The 19964-nt window shown below is 39.0% G+C and overlaps 1 protein-coding gene across 17 annotated transcripts in view; it reads right to left on the bottom strand.

Moving 5' to 3' along the window:
* Positions 1 to 19964, bottom strand: part of Trpm3 (transient receptor potential cation channel subfamily M member 3) — an 819880-nt gene that overhangs the window by 601394 nt on the left and 198522 nt on the right. The window lies entirely within an intron of this gene.

Raw genomic sequence — 19964 nt, 5'->3', positions numbered from 1 at the left:
CATGCACAGGTTTGAAGGCCACTGAAGAAGTATTTCTCCCTCATAATCTTTGGACACCCCATACAGTCTATTTTTCTGATAACTCAAGAAAGGAAAGCATCACAATTGTTCCTCCTTAAGATTTAGAATACCCATGAAAATGAGAACTGGAGGGCTTTGCTGGAGTTCATTAAGGTAAGTCTACTCCTTCCTATTCAAATGAATGATATCTGAGTTCTACCTCTGGCCCTAGGTGAGACACAACATTCTAAACTGCCCCAAACAGTGTCCATTCCTTCAATAGTTAATCCAATTGGACCTGGCAGCTACCTAGCCAAAAGACCATCACCTGAGGGGAAATGACACATCTAAAGATTTGCTAAGGAAATAGGAGGAATAATTTCTTCCACTGATGTGATAATGTAATTTGACACATGTAGGAATTCTGCCATTTGGTCCAATGGCCAACTGAATGGTGTAGCTCAGCCCATGGGTATGGTCTTTTCTGAAGATAGTGATCCTCTAAGAACCCAAAGAGGGGGATCGCTCGCTCTCTTGAACTGTGGAGAGACTTACTGAAGCCACAGAAAAAGTGTGGCTTAGTGACCTTCTCCATTGCCCATTGGTAGCAAGCAGCTAGAGTGGACCATAGCTGTGCCCCCAGCGGGAACAGCGGAACAGCTGCTACACAGCCTGGACTGTCCTGCTTGATTGTGCATGGATTTTGTCTATTCAATAAAGGTAACACCTTTCCCCAAGCCTCTCTCAATAGACACATGAGGAGCCCCTCATCCATGTAATTCCTCACAGATCTTCACGTCTAATCCTAACCTGCTTTCAGAATTCTAGCTCAAAGTCCAGGTTTGAATCTTTAGATGCCAGCTAAAACCTTAGACATACTTGCCTGGACCCTCCAGGCTTTCTTACTGTTTTCCTCAATACCCTTCTCCCAGATCCCACACAACTGCTTGCAGATCTCCATTGCTGAGTCTGTCCACTTTCTTAAGACTCTAACTCAAAGAGTGTGGCTTGCCCTCTTCCTCCCCAGCACACCCCTTTCCCCAGTAGTTGCTGAGATTTACAGTTTGCTTGCTCTGTGTTCTCCTAGACACCAATAAAATGATTCTTCAGCTTCCCTCTAAGTCATTTCTAATTGTTGTTTTTATCAGTGGGACTAAGAACCCTCAAAAGGGACCTCTGATTTCTTGGTTACACCTGGGGTTAAGACTTCAACCTATTCATGTCTTTTAGAAAACACAATTCAAACCCTGGCATGTTTGTGCCAAATATGCTTTGATAATCTTTTGTAAACTGTAGATCCTGAATTATGGTGGGTTCCAGAAGCCCCAGAGGTTGGGGTTGGAGGACATAGTTGGGAAAATTGAAAACTGGACCTCAAGTCTCCTCCTACATGCTTCAGGTTGGATGGAACTGATTCCATCTGTTTCTGATACTTCAGATCTCTGTAGGGCTAAGCATCTGACTTGGTTTTCAAGTTAAATAAATGCATCTAATAATTAAAAATTAGTGTAAGGTCTGTGTTTTCTTGAGCTTACTATACACGAGTACTGTGTAGGGATAAAAAGCTTTCATGGAATACTACCAAGTCAATGTCTGCAACAGGTACTCTCAGACCACTTTATGCAAAGGTGCATGTTCAGAAGCCTGAACCCATTTAAAGATGCAGACTTCTGAGGCCATCATAAGAGAATAGCTCCTTCTAGAAGAAGTACACTTTCAAAAATAAGAGTTGATGGATTCCCTAAGGTAGTGTTCTCAACCTATGGGCTGTGACGCCTTTGGAATCACATGTCAGATGTCCTGCATATCAGGTATTTACATTACGATTCATGACATTAGCAAAACTACAGTTATGAAGTAGCAATGAAATAATTGTATGGTTGTTGGGGGAGGTCATCACAACATGAGGAGCTGTATTAAAGGGTCACAGCATTAGGAAGGTTGAGAACCAGTGCTTAAGGGGACATGCAAATGCATCTGTATGGTAGTAATGACCAGAAGAGGCATTTTCTGAGAGGAAAACTGCTGAGCAGACTATTTCCATATTAATGTGTGTTACACACTTTCCTTTATGACAGAGATGTTATAATGTGTTAGCCACAGCCACAGTTAGCTTTAGCATGATGTATGTGTGTGTACTAGCAGTTTATTTTTAGTTTTCCATGCGTGCATTCTAGGATGTGGAGAACATGAACAAAAGGTAAAGGTGAAAATAAACCTAGAAACCCAATCTCCAGACAAATAATATCCTTATTTCTAATCAAATATGTAAAACCAGTATGAGTGTCATAGTTGAATACAGAGATTCAACTATGATGGCAATATCTTTTCTATTAGAGACTGCCAAGGAAATGCTCTAAGCTCTGTACTGTGACTATTTCCTGAGGCACTGAGCAGGACCAGAGCAAGGGCCAGGATGTACAGTGCTAAGTGGCTATGTTCCAATAATATTTTTTCTGGGAAGTTATTGACTTTTGAAGTTCATATCATTTCGCATGTCACAAATTATTTGTCTTTTGAATTATTTCACTCCTTAGAAAGGGTAATACACTATTGACTGACAATGAGGTGTGTGAAAACAATCCACAGGCTGGAGTTTATTCCAAGCCTTAGTTTTTATCAATCTCTAAACTAGAAGCTTCATTTTAATTCTGTTCTTCATTTATTACATTTAGACTCATGACATGTAGCTCTAAAATATATATAACCTTGGGATGAGGTCATCAATTTATTTATTTTTCTTCATTCTAAGGAGAGAAATGGCAGAAATGGAGAAATGGAAAGCCTGAGTTATTCAGGGCACTAGGAGGTTCTGGGGTCATTTGGACAGAATTAAAATTTAAAAATTTTAAAAACAAATTTAAAATCTGGACCAAAAAGTTTGCAACATGGCACATATATCCCCTTTGGCCTATAACTACTTTTAATATTAAATTTTCTCATCTACTCATTTTGAATTCTAGAACAGTCCATCTATATTTTTCCTAGTACACAAACAAAATAAAACAACAGAGTCTGGTGCAGACATCTTTATTTTGAAAGCCAAGGCCCAAAGCTTCTTATGTTGCAATCTATTTTATCTTTTCTTAAAATGCTTCACTTTCTGCCTCTATTTCAAAACAAAATCATTTTACTTGAGAAATGAGATGCTTTAAAAAAAACTGTTTCAAAATGTCTAAGTTTGAGGTTATGGAAATGAATAATTATGTTATAGTCTTTGTCAGAGAGAAGTATCTCCCTCTGATTTGACTTTCATAAACAAGGTCTACAGCTGGCTGCCCACACTGACAGAATGAGAAGACTGAGGAGAGGAAAGGGGTTTGTTTAAAAAGAGCACCAGCTGGAGGGATGGACTCGAACCACAGCTTCATGTTTCAAATTTGACACAATGCTCAGGCATCCTAAATATAGTAGTAGGAAAATAGTCAGACATTCCTTTAAAAGTTTAAAGCACATAGCTTTGTATCCCTAATTCTGAGTAACTAAATCCTGGAATAACGGAAATGTATATCTATCCAAAAATATGCATGCCAAAGTTGTTGGCCACATAATTCTAACAGCTACAGAAAAGCAAACCGCATGCACTCAAATGCCCCAGAGACAGAAAGCATCAAGCTGCCCAGGTTTTTCCTATGGTGGCTTCTTTCACTGTAGCCCAGTTTCATCATATGTCACTTCCCTTTGAAATATTTGGTGGCTTCCTCTTATTGCCAGGATATAACCCCAACTGTAGAACACAATACACTACAGAATCTCCCTTACAGATACTATCTTGAGGTTCCATGTACCAGCATGGGCCCCACATGCCTTCAGAGTCCATACCTCTTTTCTGTTGAGTCCTGGGTCTTAAACTTCCATGTCTCTATCTTGTCCAGCTGTAATCTCAACACTTTAAAGATAAAATGAAATTGCCTTTCCTCCTTGACACCATCCCTGGTGAGTTCTCCTACCTTTTTGCACTCAGAGACCTCTTTGTTACCACTGTGATTCTGTCTCATGTTGCTTTCCCCCTTAAACTTTGCATATTATAGCAAAAAGCAGTTGGAAAATATAGTGTCTGTGAGGATGGAGAAATTGATATTCTATGGATATTTAGTACAAATCCTCAACCAAAGATAATGCTTTACAAATGTATTAAAGGATTAATATCCTTGAACAATATTGCCATTCTTCCTAGAAACCAGCTTATTTTTCTAGAACATATCTTAATACAGCAGTGCCTTTGGCTTACACATGGACCAGATGTGAAAGAGCACTCACTTAAACGTGCAGATAAGCCAACAGTAAAAACAAAGGCATGTGTGAGAATTATATGTCAATGTGCAACAGGTATCACCCCTTCCAGTCCCCTCCCCACTTCCAGGAAATACTACAAGATCACTTAGTCTTGAGTGCTGTGCTTTGCAATTTTCTCTTACTCAGGATTGAAAGTTTAAGTTCAGTCTTCATATACCCTCCTAAGCCCCACTTTCCTTAAAGCTTAAGAGATTTACCTTGAGTGGACAAAACATAATTCAACTGGCTTTGAGTTTCTTGAACGCATGTTTGGATCACTACCAATGAACACAAACCTCTTTGTAACATCCTTGGGAATCTAAAGTAAGTCTACTACTATATAAAAATGGAAGATTTAGGAGGCCGATTCATTTATAAATGAAATAAAATAGAGTAAAACCCTGCGAGAACTCAGCCCCACTTCGGAGAAGAATTGAAGTTTTTCTTTGCTCAGAGTTTTAATGATCTAAGTCTCTTGCTCTCATTGTTTTAAGGGGTGTTCTATGGCCTTCCTTTGGTTTTTAATGCCAGAATGAACAGGCACTTTAGCATAGAACAGAGGGAAGGAGTGGGAATCACTGAGTCTCAGGGATACTCAGTTTCTTAGGAAGCATGGGGAGGTCTTCATAGTAGGCTCACAGCAGGAGACAGAGAAACATGCCACAGCTAAGGATGAAACAGTAATTTATAACCTGAAACCGCCACAGTTTTATGAAAAATGGTCCTGCTGTGAAAGCTAAGTGCTTGATGTTACACCTTCAATGTAACCCCGTTTGAAATTGTTGACAGAATTTTCCTCCCAACAAAGGAAGCCTATAAAATTTCTTTGTTGTTCATGAGCAGATGTGAGTTTATTAAAAGCAAGAGAATTAGTTCAAACAATTACATTGTAAATAGGTTTCTAACTAATAGGAATACTAATCATTCTTTCCTAATTTGTGCATATATTAGAAAGAATTAATCTCATAGATAACTGCCAAGCAGATAAAATGGATTTGACAATCATTATCCTTACTTTGTACTCATATTTGCCTACTTGTTTGTGAGGGGGAAAGACTCCAAGATCATAAATCACATTCACATTGCACTTGCCTAAAGGACCAACATAATGATTGAACTTGAGTTTGCATGAGACAATAAAATATAGATATTTCCTTCAGTAGGATGCTAATCATTTTACTTTGGGCCTCTGTGTTCAGGGAATATTTTTACATAGATTTTAAACAAACATACTAGAGAGACAGATATATAATCTATCCTTAGGGTTCAATGTCAATGGAAGGTGAAAGGCCAAACAAAGGACTCAGTTGCTTTGAACTCTATACTGCTTGACATTTTGCATTTATTATTTTTATTTTTTTTATTTATTATTTATTTATTTTATTATTATTATTATGTTTTTTAATTTTATACAGTAGCCATGAATTACCCTGTCCTCCCCCATCCCGCCCCCACCCCCACCTTCCCTCCAGCCCCTCCCTTCCATTCCCATGTCCTCCAGGACCAAGACACCCCTGGGGATTCATTTAAACCTGGTGGATTCAGTACAGGCAGGTACTGTCCCCTCCTTCCAGACTGAGCATGTGTCCCTATGTAAGCCCAAGGTTCCAAACAGCCAGCTCATGCACTAAGGACAGGCCCTGGTCCCACAGCCTGGGTGCCTCCCAAACAGATCAAGCTATTCAATTGTCTCACTTATCCAGAGAGCCTGATCTAGCTGGGGGCTCCTCAGCCATTGGTTCATAATTCATGTGCTTCCATTCGATTGGCTATTTGTCCCTGTGCTTTTTGCAGTCTTGGATTCAACAATTCATGCTCTTACAGTCCCTCCTCTTTCTTGCCAGTTGGACACCTGGAGCTCCACCTGGGGCCTGGCTGAGGATCTCTGCATCCACTTCCATCAGTTATTGGATGAGAGTTCCAAGATGACAGTTAGGGTGTTTAGTCATTTGATCACCAGACTAGGTCAGATCAGGCTTTCTCTCAACCACTGCCAGCAATCTACAGAGGATATATCATTGTGGATTTCTGGGAACCTCTTGATCACTCTGCCTATTCCTGTTCTCATGTGGTCTTCATTTATCATGGTCTGTTATTCCTCATTCTCCCTTTCTGTTCTTGATCCAGCTGGGATGTCCCGCTCCCCTAAGCTTTCTTTCCCTCAAATCTTTCCCTTCATTACCCCCACTGTCATCCAGGTTGTTCATGTAGAGCTCATCCATTTCTCTGTCATTGGGTGATCCCTGAATATGGCACTTCCTTAGAAAATTGGGAATCCATCTCCCCCAAGACCCAGCTGTAGCACTCTTGGGCATATACCCAAGGAATGCTCAATTATACCACAAAGGATTTGCTCAGCTGTGTTCTTATCAGCTTTGTTTGTAATAGCCAGAACCTGGAAACAACCTAGATGCCCTTCAACTGAAGAATGGATAAAGAAAATGTGGTACATATGCACAATGGAGTATTACTCAGCAGAGAAAAACAATGACATCATGAGGTTTGCAGGCAAATGGATGGATCTAGAAAAAATCATCCTGAGTGAGGTAACCCAGACTCAGAAGGACAAACATGGTAAGTACTCACTCATAGGAGGATACTAGATGTAAAACAAAGATGACTAGACTGCTACACAACTCCAGGGAGGCTACCTAGAAAACGGGACCCTAGGACATTTTGCATTTAGTTAGACCCTCTTCCATGTAAATGGATTTATAAAATATTTCTATTATATTTCACTCTATCTCAGCAGCTCTGGGTAGGTACACACTAGCTGCTCAATTCATGTTTGTATTATCACATTCAATTGAATACCAGCTTACTGGTATCATGCTACAGTAAAGAGCAAATACTTTTAAATTGACTTCCTCCAAAGGGGAAAAAAAAAACCTTTGTGAAAATATAGATGAAAACATTATAGCAGAAATCTGTGAAATCAGTTTTGTCCAGGTCTTGTTTGTAACACTCCCTTTTCTGTGGATTCCAGACCATACCCCAAGGATCATGGTCATGCTTAACAAAGATGGACCATACAACAGTGATTTTGTCATACTTTTGCAGGCACAAAAGTGTGTGGCTTCATAATATGGCTCACTCATGCTATCTTAGCACTTGGGAGGTTGAAGCAGAAGTATCACTACACGTTTGATTTTTTTCCTGGGTTACACAGTGAATTTCAGGATAGCCTAAGATACAGAATTAAACCTCTGTTTATGCCAGAGATGGAAAGCAATGAGCCAAGGGATATTTGGTGCTTGGGTGATCTTAGCCATTTTCCCCTACTCCTTATGAAACTAGAATTTGTGTCCTTGGGTTAGTGTGGCAATATGCTTATAAAATATGCATAATAAACTCTACAGATTGATTCATGTCATTTGGTAAAATACTTGGCTAAAGATAGAAAATTCTTTTGACATCTAAATGTTTACAATATGTTTCAGTTCTGATTGAAATCTAATTCTTTTTTATTGTTGTTGTTGTTTTTTCAAGGCAGGGTTTCTTTGTGTAGCTTTGTGCCTTTCCTGAATCTTGCTCTGTATACCAGGTTGGCTTTGAACACACAAAGATATGCCTGCCTCTGCCTCCTGAGTGCTGGGATTAAAGGCGTGAGCGGCCACCACCCAGCTCTCTAATTTTTTCAATTAAATCCTCTTCTTTCCCAGTAGATAAGGGTTCCATGACAATAACAACACATTATCAAATAACACATTGTGGTTTGATTGCTAGACAGATATTAGTTCACTTAAACATAGTAAATAAATCAACATAATGCATAGATTGATCCATTTTAGAACAATTTTCAATTTCTCTAATAAGTCAAAGTAAGGTATGCTTAAATAACTACCCTAAGGCCACACAGCTAGTAACCATTAATTCCAGCATTTGACCTTAGACCCCAGTTCCTAAGCTCCTGACAGTATCCATTAAGCTATATTCTAGAGCTACTTATCATATAAATTCACCAAAGAACATTACCAAGAGTTGGCTATAATTTTCTACCATCCATCACTCATCCACTTGACACATTTATTGTGTCTATATATGCTTTCTCTACACAAGGGGCTATGCTTAAATTTAGGAATACAAAGATGAATGCAACTAAGATTCTATCATACTAGCAAGGGTAGGCTCAAATTCCAATAAATGCTACATAATCAATTCAAAATTCAATAAGAGCATAAAAAAGTGGCCAACCAGTTGCTTGTCAAGCAATAACATATTTCATACAGTGAATAGTAATTTTTCTAAGTCTAAAAGGAAATGAAATATAGTGGTTGGTGGTTTCGTGATTGTATTGTCATGGTGATCAAAATTTCCACTGAGGAAAAAAATTGCATTTTTATTTCTCTGAAGCAGCTCTATTTCTAAAAAGCCAACATTTTAGGAATTCTAAAGATGAGATAGAAATTTTGATTTCTCTCGATTCTTTTGCTATATTTAAAAACCTTCCAACATTTTACAGCATGCATGCCCACAGATTTGCCACCTGACAGCAAATGTCTCTGTACTGGCATAATCTCTAAGAGTATGGATTTGCTGATGTTCTTCATAGACAGTTACTGGAAGTTTCAATGACCTCTGTGCTATTTAAATATGAACCTTAAATTCCTTAAGAGATGTCTCTATGTTTTCTCATTGCTGTGACAAACTTCTTGATAGAAGCTTAAGGGAGCAAGAGTTACCTGGCTCACGGTTTCGGAGAGGTCAGTCCACTGGAGCAGAGAGTGGACGGAGGAGCAAAGTCACTTATATCATGACAGACAAGAAGTAGTGAAAGGAATAGACATTGCTTTTTCATCACCACCCCACAATACACACACACACACACACACACACACACACACACACACACACACACACACACACACACTTTGTTCTGTTCAGGAGCCTAGCCTATGAAAAGGTTCTGCCCACATTCAGGTTGGAGTATATTCACTCACATAATCTCTCTGAGACATACGACTATCTAATGATTTGTCCTACCTGTTTTCTAGGTGATTCTAAATTTGGTCAAGTTGACAATGGAAGCTAGACACAGTATTTGGTGCTAGCCTGTAATTCCAATACCTGGGAAGCTGAGACAAAAGAATTTCAATGCGATTGAGGTCAGCTTTAGTTACATGGTGAATTATTCACCATCATCCTGGGTTATATAGTGAGACCCTGTCTCAAAAGCAACAGAGTTGACATGGAAGAGTTACCATCATAGGATAGAATTACTCAGCCTCATCACTTGTAAAATGTTTATACCATTAACAGGAAAATGTAGATGCTGTGCCAGACACCAATAAAATTGTTCAGAATTCATAAAAAAAAAAGTTTGTGTTTGCTGCTAATTTAGGAAAAGTATATACTGTGCCATCTTACACCATAATTTTCCAGAGGATTTTTTTTTTTTTTTTTTAAACAAAAGTACTCAAACATCTTTATAGAGTTGCGGAAACAATCTTAGATACTGATTTATTATTGAGTCTTCAAGCTGGGTACCAGTAGGATCTGGAGCCCATGGCATCATCACATTGCTCCACAGGGATTACAGAAGAGCCATAAAAGCTATGGAAAACATATAGGGCTCAGAGAGCAAATCAACCCCGAAACTAGAAACTGAAAGTGACCTGCTATTGGCTAGAAAGCTCCGTATGTGCTCAAAGAGGACCTGTCCTTGGTGCATGGACTGGCTTTTTGGAGCCTGGGGCCTATGCTAGGGCACTTTGCTCAGCCTTGGTGTAGGGAGGAGGGGACTGGACCTGCTGAGTCTACTAAGGTGGGCTGATTCCCCAGGGGAGACCTTGCCTTGGAGGAGGTGGAAATGGGAGGTGGATTGGGGGGAAGAGCTGGAGAGTGAGAAGAGGGAGGGCAGGGAGATCCATGGCTGATATGTGAAATTAAGTTAATTATAAAATAAAAAGAGATATTTAAAAAGAGATATATTTCTCTGGGATTTATTTTACTATAATCTCAAAATTGTTTGTACTGCCCCTCAAGTACAAGGAAAAAGTGTTTAAAATGATCAGGCTAATATTTTATACTAGTGAAAAAGAAGTTTTTATGAGATCCTCACTGTTTAATATACTGGGTTTTTTTTTGTTTTTGTTTTTGTTTTTGTTTTGAGCTGAGGATTGAACCCAGGGCCTTCCACTTGGTAGGCAAGCACTCTATCACAGAGCTAAATCCCCAACCCCTAATATACAGATTTACATGTCTAGTGAGCTGGATAATAAAATGAACATAAAACTAAATCCTTGAACTTGAGTCAATTGTAGTTTAGAAAGAACCACTAACACTACATTTGACACCAACCATGCCTACTATAGATAATGTCTAGTCTAGGAAATGTTATAAAATCCTACCTTTGGGATAGTAGGATAATGGGTAGTAGTTCTCATTACTTCCTCTTTTACCTACGTAGTTAATAGTGGTGTCTAATTTTTAAAATCCTGATTTCTCATGCTTAGTTTACCAGTTGATCTAAATAGGCAAGTTAGATCAGAAGGCTGATCTCAAGCCACGTGTTCCAAGTAGGCTTATTTACTAACTCAAAGGCCAAATAACATTGTCTCAGTTGATGCCTTTGCTAAGATTTTGGCGTAGGCATTCAGGACCATTGGAAGCAATATAGATTAGCAAAGAAGAGAGCCTTTAATCGTATTAAGACCCCAGCTCCAATCACAGCTCTGCCTCTTGTAAGCTGTGTTCATTTGAACACATTATTCAGCATTTATAACTCATAATTTCCTTGTAAAATAGATTAAGTAACACTTTGCTCATTTTGAAGAATACATAAGGAAAAAGGGTGCCTGAGGCAGGGTCGGCACATAAAAGCAGATGCCCACCCTTTCGTTAAAAAGTGCTCTGGAAGAAATGCTAGCAAACTTCCATTCTTGCCCTTCCCCCATTCATACCCTTCTGTACTCTGCCAAAGTCTTGCTTTGTCTTGTTTTCCATTCATTTTATGAATTAACACATGTGGTCCTGAGATTCCTGTGGCTTCTTCATACAGCATTTCTTTGTTTTAACCATCTGTCAGGGAGAGGAATTCCTCACTTTCATTACTGTCTTAGGGGGTGGTCTCTGTGTAAGCTTATATTCTAAGACAATTATAAGGTGTAAGACAAACCAGTGAAGAACATTCATGGCAGAAAGGGGACAGAAGGAAAGCGGGGACAGGAGAAACAGGGTGGTAGGGGTTAAGAGAGGATGGTGGGGGTTAAGAGGACAAAGTAGACATGTTTCTCCCACATGCAGGTTTAGAGTTAATTATTCATATACATACATATGAAAGACAAGAAAGAAGGGTGCTGAGAGAACAAAGAGGTCCTGTAAAGGGGAGAGGGACACCAGAGGGTGGTGATAGGTGCAAAACTGAGCACAATACCATGTACATGTGTGTGAAAGTATAATGAAGCCAAATGCTTCATATCAATTCAAATTAATATAATTGAATTATTAAAAATTAGATAACAAGAACATTCTTGGGATTCCCAGTAGATGCATGTGGGTGCCCATGAGTTACAACGACTCCAGTAGAGGCACACACAGGCAGAGGTCAGAAAATAAGCTAAAGTTGTATCACTCAGATGACTTCAGTCACTGCTATAGGTCCCAGATCCAGTGTCTATAAACTATGACCTTGGCCCGAATCTTCACAACGCCTGTCTTGGTCTACTCTCAAAGAGAGCCACAGCCTTCCATTATAGCTCATCTAGGACCCAAGCCAAAAATATTTTATTATCTAGCCATTTACTGGAAAAGTTGATGCCCTGTATCAGCGTTATGCAAAATAATGATTTAGTGTGATTTTAAATTTTAATGCTACATAAAATATATGTTAAATTTACACAACCATAAATGTGCTCATTGCAATGTTAAAAATCATATTAAATTAAATTAAAATTAATCAATATTAAAAGTCATAATTTCATTTTCTTATTATCAGGATGTATGTGTTGTAAAAAACTGTAAGTTTTAATTATGACCCTTACACACTTTTATGTCCTGCACTTTAATTACATTCACCCTTCTCTTCCCCTCCCCTGCTACATGGTCATTCTGGTCTCCTTACTCTTCTCTTCAATATATACTATATATATTTTGCTGGTTAGTTTGTCAAATTGACAAAAGCTAGGGTCGTCTGGGAAGAGGGAACCTCAGCTGAGAAAATGCCCCTGTCATATTGGCCTATAGGCTATCTATGGGATATTTTCCTGATAAATGATTGGTGTAGAGGGGCAGCCAAGTATGGGTGATGCTACCATGAGGTGGATGGTCCTGGATGGTATAAGAAAGCAGCTGAACAAGGCATGGAGGGCAACCCAGTAAGCAGCTCTCCTCCATGGCTTCTCCAGCTTCTGCCTCCAGTTTCCAGCTTGAGTTCTTGCCTTGATTTCCCAGTGATGGACTATGATCTAGAAGTATAAGCAAAATTAACTAATTTCTCTTCATGTTTATTGTAGTCATGGTTCTTTTCACAACAATAGTAGGCAAACTAGTATATATACAATTTTTCATTCTAGATTTGTTTTTAATATTGTATTTAATCCAATATAATGTAAATATATGAAAAAAATTGTCTTTAGGTCCTTATTTTTATTTCAGGTCATGGGAGTTGGTGTATGTTTTGTCTTTGTGAGTCGGAACTCACCACAGCCATGATGCTCAATTTCTACATGTGTCTTCAGCTGGTTGGTAGCATGGGGCTTATCCACGACAGGACAAGGAGAAAAGTGGCCATGACTCCAGGTCTTAGCCAGATCAATGCTCTGAATATAGGCATATAACTTTTGGGGAACCCATGAGGGAATAAATAAGCTTAGAGGCTATGTGAGATAAATCAAGCAATAAAAGCCTGGTATCCAAAGTAAGAGGAATAGAGCAGGCCTGAGGACAATGGATGAAGGAAAATGATAGCCTAGTAGATGCAGCTGCCCACAGCTATACCAAAGTACACCAACTTGCTTAAAGTTTGATAAAATTAAACATTGCTCTCCCTACTACTTAGATTTAGGGCAATCATTCTATTTGTAATATATATTTTAAAGGATTGTTAGTTCTTGAAAGGCTAGAATTATGATTAACTCATCTTATCTGATCAAGGTTCCTACCAGGGTGTAGAGCCTGAAGAATTGCAGAAGATATGTTACTAGAAGGTGAAATTGAGCAGTACATTGTCAATAAAAGAATAATGAACATCCAAATGAATAATTCATTAAGATTTAATAATAAGCCTCCCCCACCTCTTTTTCTCTCTCTGTCTCTGTCTGTCTATGTCTGTGTGTCTCTCTCTCTGACTGTCTGTCTGTCTCTATCTCTCTCTCTCTGGTAGCTGAAAACATTTCAATCTCTCTAGGCTGCTTGATACTTATTGAAGACAAGGGTCTGGAAGGTAATGAAATTAAATCCCAGTGACAAACATCATGTGTCGTCTGTAAACTCAACATGTGATCCTGCATGCATTTTGTAGGTTTTTGTTTTGTTTTTGTTTTTGTTTTTTTTGTTTTTTTTTTTTTTTTGGTTTTTTGTTTTTTTTTTTTTTTTGGATAAAGGGAAGCAGAGATATGAACTTTCAGTGCTTCTGACCACAAGTCATCCACTCATTCTGATAACAGAGAGAGACAACTTTAATAAGTAAATACACAAATTCTTTTTAGTCACATCTCCATCAGAACTATTTCTACACTCCCACCAAGGAGTTGGTTCAGATTGTCATGAATGGCCATTTTTAGGATCCTGATCTGTATACTTTGTAAGGCAGTGTGTTTCTAATTAGATCTGATCTGAAGGCCACCTAAGGCTTCAGTAAGGCTTCCAAGACCTCAGGATTGCAAAGGCTATTCAGCGCTTCCTAAGCCCCAGGTCTCAAAGCACATATTCTGGCCATAGCTTGTGGGTTGCCTCTCCCTCACACATTAAAGGCAAACTTCAAACATCACAGGCAAGAAGAGTTTGGGACAATTAAGAAAGGAAATAATATTCTTAAATTTGCTTAGGTTTCAGAGCCACAGATTTACCAGTATGAGCCAGCAAAAATCCCCAGCAATGATATAGGGAATAGGGTATCATATAATATATGTTAATGTGCATATCAATAAAAGCTGAATGACAGCAGTTCCCCACCCCCCAAAGGGTCCATATTCTGTGCCCAGAGCTTGAACATTACCCCACACAGCAAAAGATTCTTTGCCGGACGTGATTCAGTTAAGGCTCTTGAGATGGGGAGATTATCCTGGATTATCTGGGTGACCTAGTGTAATCCTGAGAGTCCTAATGAGAGGGCTGCAGGAGGGCTTGAGTCAGACAAGGAAATTTAATAGCAGAAGCAGAGGGTAAAAGACACAGAAAGAAACAGTAAGATGCTACATTTCTGGTGAGGAACCAAAAAATACAGGTGGCCTCTTTACTCTGGAACACGACAGTACAGATTGTCCCCTAGAGCAGTCATATGACTGACTGCAGCTCTCCTGATCCATTTTAGGAGATTTGACACTGGACAGCAGAAAAACACTTTGTTCTCTATTCTATTGTGGCTCTAAGTTGATAATCATTTAATACAGTAACAATAGTAAATTAATATGTATGCATTATAATTACAGATATCTAACTACTTATAAATTTACCTAACAGATTTAAAAATCAGGTTACTTGTATCTTGTATTCACATTATTTCTTTTCAGGTATTGAACACAAAGGACTCCAAAGGAATGATGTTCTCTTGGATACGTCAAAGATGCCTGCAAGCTCAGAGAGTAGGTGGGGTTCAAGTAGATACTGATGCAAGTGTGTAGAGAATATGGAATCTAGAGGGATCTGAACTCCAGTATAACAATGGACAAGTACTACTACTGAACATGGGCTATCTTAAGAACCTGTCAAGGTCATACTACTGAGTAGTACATAGCTGAACCAGAAGTCAAACCAAAACCAATATGATTATCTTTCCTTACTATGTTCACTGCAAGAACATGCATCAGTTTTCCTTACCCCATCTATTTCCTGATGTATAAAGAACTGAGAAGTCAGATCCAGTGTGAAGGTACCCATTCTCTAACCTCTTCTCTTCTTTTTTCCTGTTCTACATTTAACTTCACCTATCTACTTCCCATGTCTGTGTTGTGATGAGTTAACTCTGTAGCCCCCTATCACACTTATCAGGTGGGTCACCACATACATGGTGTTCCTTCCACAAGCAGGCTCCTATTTGCTGTCTGTGCTTCCCACCTCCTTATCCAAAAGTGACCTACTCTAAGCTTCCAATGCTGCAAATAAATTTAAAATGCCACATGTGACTAGGAAAAGACTTACCAGGATCTTCATTTTACACTCCAGCTTCACTAGTCAATAATGTGCATTGTCCTTACCCACATAGCATAGGATAAGGTAACCAATGAGCCTAGTTAAGAGATAATATACTTTTCAAATAAAATAAATATTATATCCTTTTTGAAAATTTATTTTTGGCTGATGCATAAAACATGAAGATATTTATATGGAGGGGGTATTTGTACTATTTTGAAGTGTGCATATGTGTCATAATATTTAAGTCAGGTTAAACTTGGTGCCTTATACATTTATATTTTTATGGTAAAACTTATAAAACCCCTTCATTTCGCTTTTTGAAATGTCTAGCACAGCATTACCACCTATGGTCACCCTCTGTGCAGTAGAATACCAGGGCCTCTTACCCTGACTGTAACTTACTGCCCATGACCAGTTTTTCCCCATCTCTCCTATGCTTGCACCAAGATTCAGAAGGAATTTTATGCCACATTATGCCAAACACTGACCTTCACTGTTGATTTTGTAAAAGCTACACTCTCTTGTAGCCGAAAGTATAACCTTTCTCTCTAGGTCCAACTTGAGAATTAAAGTTTCGGTATCAAATACTCATTTTCTAGTAAACAGCAGTTTTAATTATACATAGATACTGTCAACTGTTCGGTTCTTGATATAGGTAGTTTATGCAAAATTAAAAGGCATGCTAGGGTGGAAAGGACTCATGTTTTCATTTTCAAAGGCATCATCTACATCAAAAACAAAAGCCACTGTTGCATGCATCTTCCAGGGAAGAGCTTTGATCATTTTAGAAAGTTATACAAATTCTAGGAAACTATAGAGAACTTCCATTTCCCATATTAAATTGAACTCAGAAGTTGATGTGAGGAAAACTGCTTTAAATCATAGTTAAAGGAATGGTAGATGTTATTATCATCAGAAATTCTTGCAGAGTTTGAAAATAGCCAATTTTTTAAGACTTTCTAGACCAAAAAACAAACAAACAAAACAAAACAAAACAAAAAAAACATCAGCTGGGCCTTTAAAATATCACCCCAGGCTCCAGATTTCTCTGCAGTGAAGCTCAAGTCTTTTCCTTTAATTCAGACTGAATGAAATCCTGCTGACCCACTTTCAGATTTACCAGAAGGAAGGTAGCTACATTGCCACTGTCTTTTTCTCTTTAATTTTTATATTACTAATCGGTTGCTACAGAACCAACTGCCCCCAGACTGAGTGGTTTATGTCAACAATATACAGTTATTATTGAACAGTCCCTACAGGTCAAGAATACTGTGCAGTGTACCTGGGCAGGGTCTCACTCAAGATGTGTACTGAGGCTGCAGCCAAGGTCCTGGGGAGCTGGGGCCTTTAGAAATCGCTCACTAGCATGCCCAGCTGGCAAGGTCTGAGTTCTTTATAACATTAGAACCTCTATATGAAGCTACAATATCCTTAAAATGAGGCAGCTGACTTTCCTCAGAGGCAGTGAGCCATGACAAAACAAGGCAGCGCCACAGTGTCTTATGTGCCTCAGCCTTGGCAGTCACTTAATTTTCAATCCGTTACAGACAGGAACACAATTCAAGTGTGTGAGGGAACTGCATAAGGTCAGGAACCACAACTGATACTGTCACGGGAGCGCTGCACAGTACACTGGAAGATCTTGAAAACCCATGGGTATTTTGCCCTGGCTGCCAGAAGAAAACACTAAAGCATTGGGACTTAGACAACAGAACCCCAAGCCCAAACCCCACCTGTGCTGTGATCTAAAGGCTGCAAGCTCAAGATGAACTCCTGGGAGCATTCATTTCCCTGACACCTCTCCTTGGCTTGTGGGGGCTTTTTGTTTGTTTTGTTCTGTTTTGTTTTCTCTTCCTGTCTTCTTCTCCAGGTCTTTCTTGTATTCCTGTCTGGATCTTAACTTCCCTGTGAGAAAACCTGTTGAACTGGCTTGGGGGCTCCCTTAATGTCATTTTAGCTTTATTTTCTTTTAAGACCTCATCTCATATATAGCCGCATTTTGAGACACTAAAAACTATGTGTGCAACATGTGAATTGGAAGGATACACAGTTCACTGCACATCAGCCTATTTTCTCCACAATAGATGTCTTCCAGCCTGGGATTTGTAAAACCAAACCTTCAGACTCCTATGCGGATTCCACACATCTTTTCACAAATACTAATCTAAATTGGGGATAATAGTGCAGAGCTGTAATCCCAGAATTTGGGGAATAGAGGCAGGAGGAGTGGTTCAAGGCTAGCCTCAGATCCATAAGTAGTCCAAAGCCAGCCTGAGCTACATGGGACCTTGCCTCAAAAATTAAACTAACAAAAACTAATATAAAACAAATAAACCCTAATAGTAAACAAGCAATTACTTCAACACTATCTATATAGATGAATTGGCTCCAGAGAAAGTTCTGGCAAGTACTTCGGCTTCCTGAGCCCAAACTGGGGTTTTTCCATTTGTAATCTTGCCCCTTGTGATGTCCTCAATGTGCTTCACACCATGCTGCATGCTCCCCACTCCACTCCAGCCTACTTCTTACTCCTTCATGCTGCAGGCTTGTGAGCACACGAGACTTACTCGCTGGCCATTTTCTCTGTCAGTATTCTAATGTACACTGCAAGGCTGCCTTATTCTCTGACTCTGAACTCTCTTCAAATCACCTTTCGTCAGAGACCTTCCTGTCCATCATTCTATTAGGACCTTCCTCCTCCACCCAGTCATTCCTTGAGCCTTCACTTCAGTGTTTCACAGTACAGTCTAAGCTATTGCTTGAGTCCTAAATATATTCTAAGAGCCACTATTTGTTCTTTGCAGTATATACCATAGTGCCACCATATATAGCACCTAATCAGTATATGTATATTGAATAAGTGAGCAAATGGTTACCAGTTAAATTAGCTTGGGCAGCCTGACTGACGGATATACCAGAGAAATAGGAGTAAACATGGCGTCTACACCTCATGATTTACATTTTCCAGAGTTTCTGATCACTAATAGGATTGGTTTGTTACTCTGATGATATAACTTCAGTAAATTACTTTAATTACATAGGAAATTACCGGTAAGTGTTTGTTTACCTTAGATATGGGATGCTGAGATTCATTCAGATATTCCATCTGAATGTTTAATGGTGAAACACACAAAAGGGTGAGAATGGATAAGCTTCCCAGAAATTCTTGATACTGAAGAATTCAGGTTTCTAGAGTTGCAAAGGACCCTCTGTTGAGGCAAACTGCTTCTGGGCATCCTCCTTAGAGGCAAAACATAATCCTTATTGTAGTAGGACAGTACATACCCAGTTTTGAGTTTATTATATGCTTCATGACTTCCTCATGTGTTGAAAATGTATGCTTATTTTTACCAGAAAAAGCAAATTGTCTGTGATGTAAAAAGGCCTCAAGTTGTGACTATAGAGAATAGATATCCCAGCAACTTGTTATGGTCTGCAGCATAGTAAGTTAATAGACATAACACAAAACACTTCCAGTGACACACAGATTGTCTGCCCTAGTCTCAATTTGTTGATTCCTTTGTGCTTGGAAATACATCTCGGTTGAGAGTTGGACCACCTGTTTTTTAGAGTTGGATACACAACCATTTGTTGTTGTTTTGAGACATGGTTTCTCTGTGTAGTTTTGGTGCCTGTCCTGGGTCTTGCTCTATAGACCAGGGTGGCCTGGAACTCACAGAGATCCACCTGGCTCTGTCTCCAAAGTGCTGGGATTAAAGGTTTGCACCACTGCCACCTGGCTACAATCATCTTAATGTGCAAACTGTGGTCAATATTTAAATGTTCCCAGTATTATCTTCTTTTCCCATAAACTGAGGTGAGATGGTTCAATTTGTGTCTTCCCACCACAGGGGCCTATCATTTACCGCTTGTCTTTACTCCTCTTTTCTATCTTAGATTTGCCTAAAGAAATAAAAAGTAGTATATAAATAATATTGTATAATAATCATATTCACTTAATAAGATGGCAAGAATGTTTACTTGTGATTCCGATATCTGAGATTGCTTCCCTGATCTTCAGAGACTTTTCTGAGTGTGAATCATATTCTCACACTCCAAGTCAGATACAGGAGATATAAACATTTAGATAGATATGTTGTTCAACCTGGAAAAATTATGCATGCTTCTTCTAAAGAAAGCCGCTTGATAATATGAAGATAGCTATACGCTGAAACAGCTGTGTGAGCTGCATAAAAAAATGGGTTCTGTAGTTCTGAGACTTTCCCATCTATAATACTGACCTATGCAAACCCTTCTTATGTTCTTGGATGAAATGTTCTTTCCTTTGTCTGAATAAAGGGATGATAGTATGAAAGTAGTTCTTAAGCAGGCACAATATGACCCAAGCAATTTTCCAGACGATATCTCTTAGAAATACATCTGTCTGAGAATTTCAT

This window comes from Onychomys torridus, chromosome 1 (assembly GCF_903995425.1).
Source record: "Onychomys torridus chromosome 1, mOncTor1.1, whole genome shotgun sequence".
In the NCBI taxonomy this organism is placed as follows: Eukaryota; Metazoa; Chordata; class Mammalia; order Rodentia; family Cricetidae; genus Onychomys; species Onychomys torridus.
Note: the sequence above shows the minus strand (reverse complement) of the source record. Positions and strands in the feature narration are given on the sequence as shown.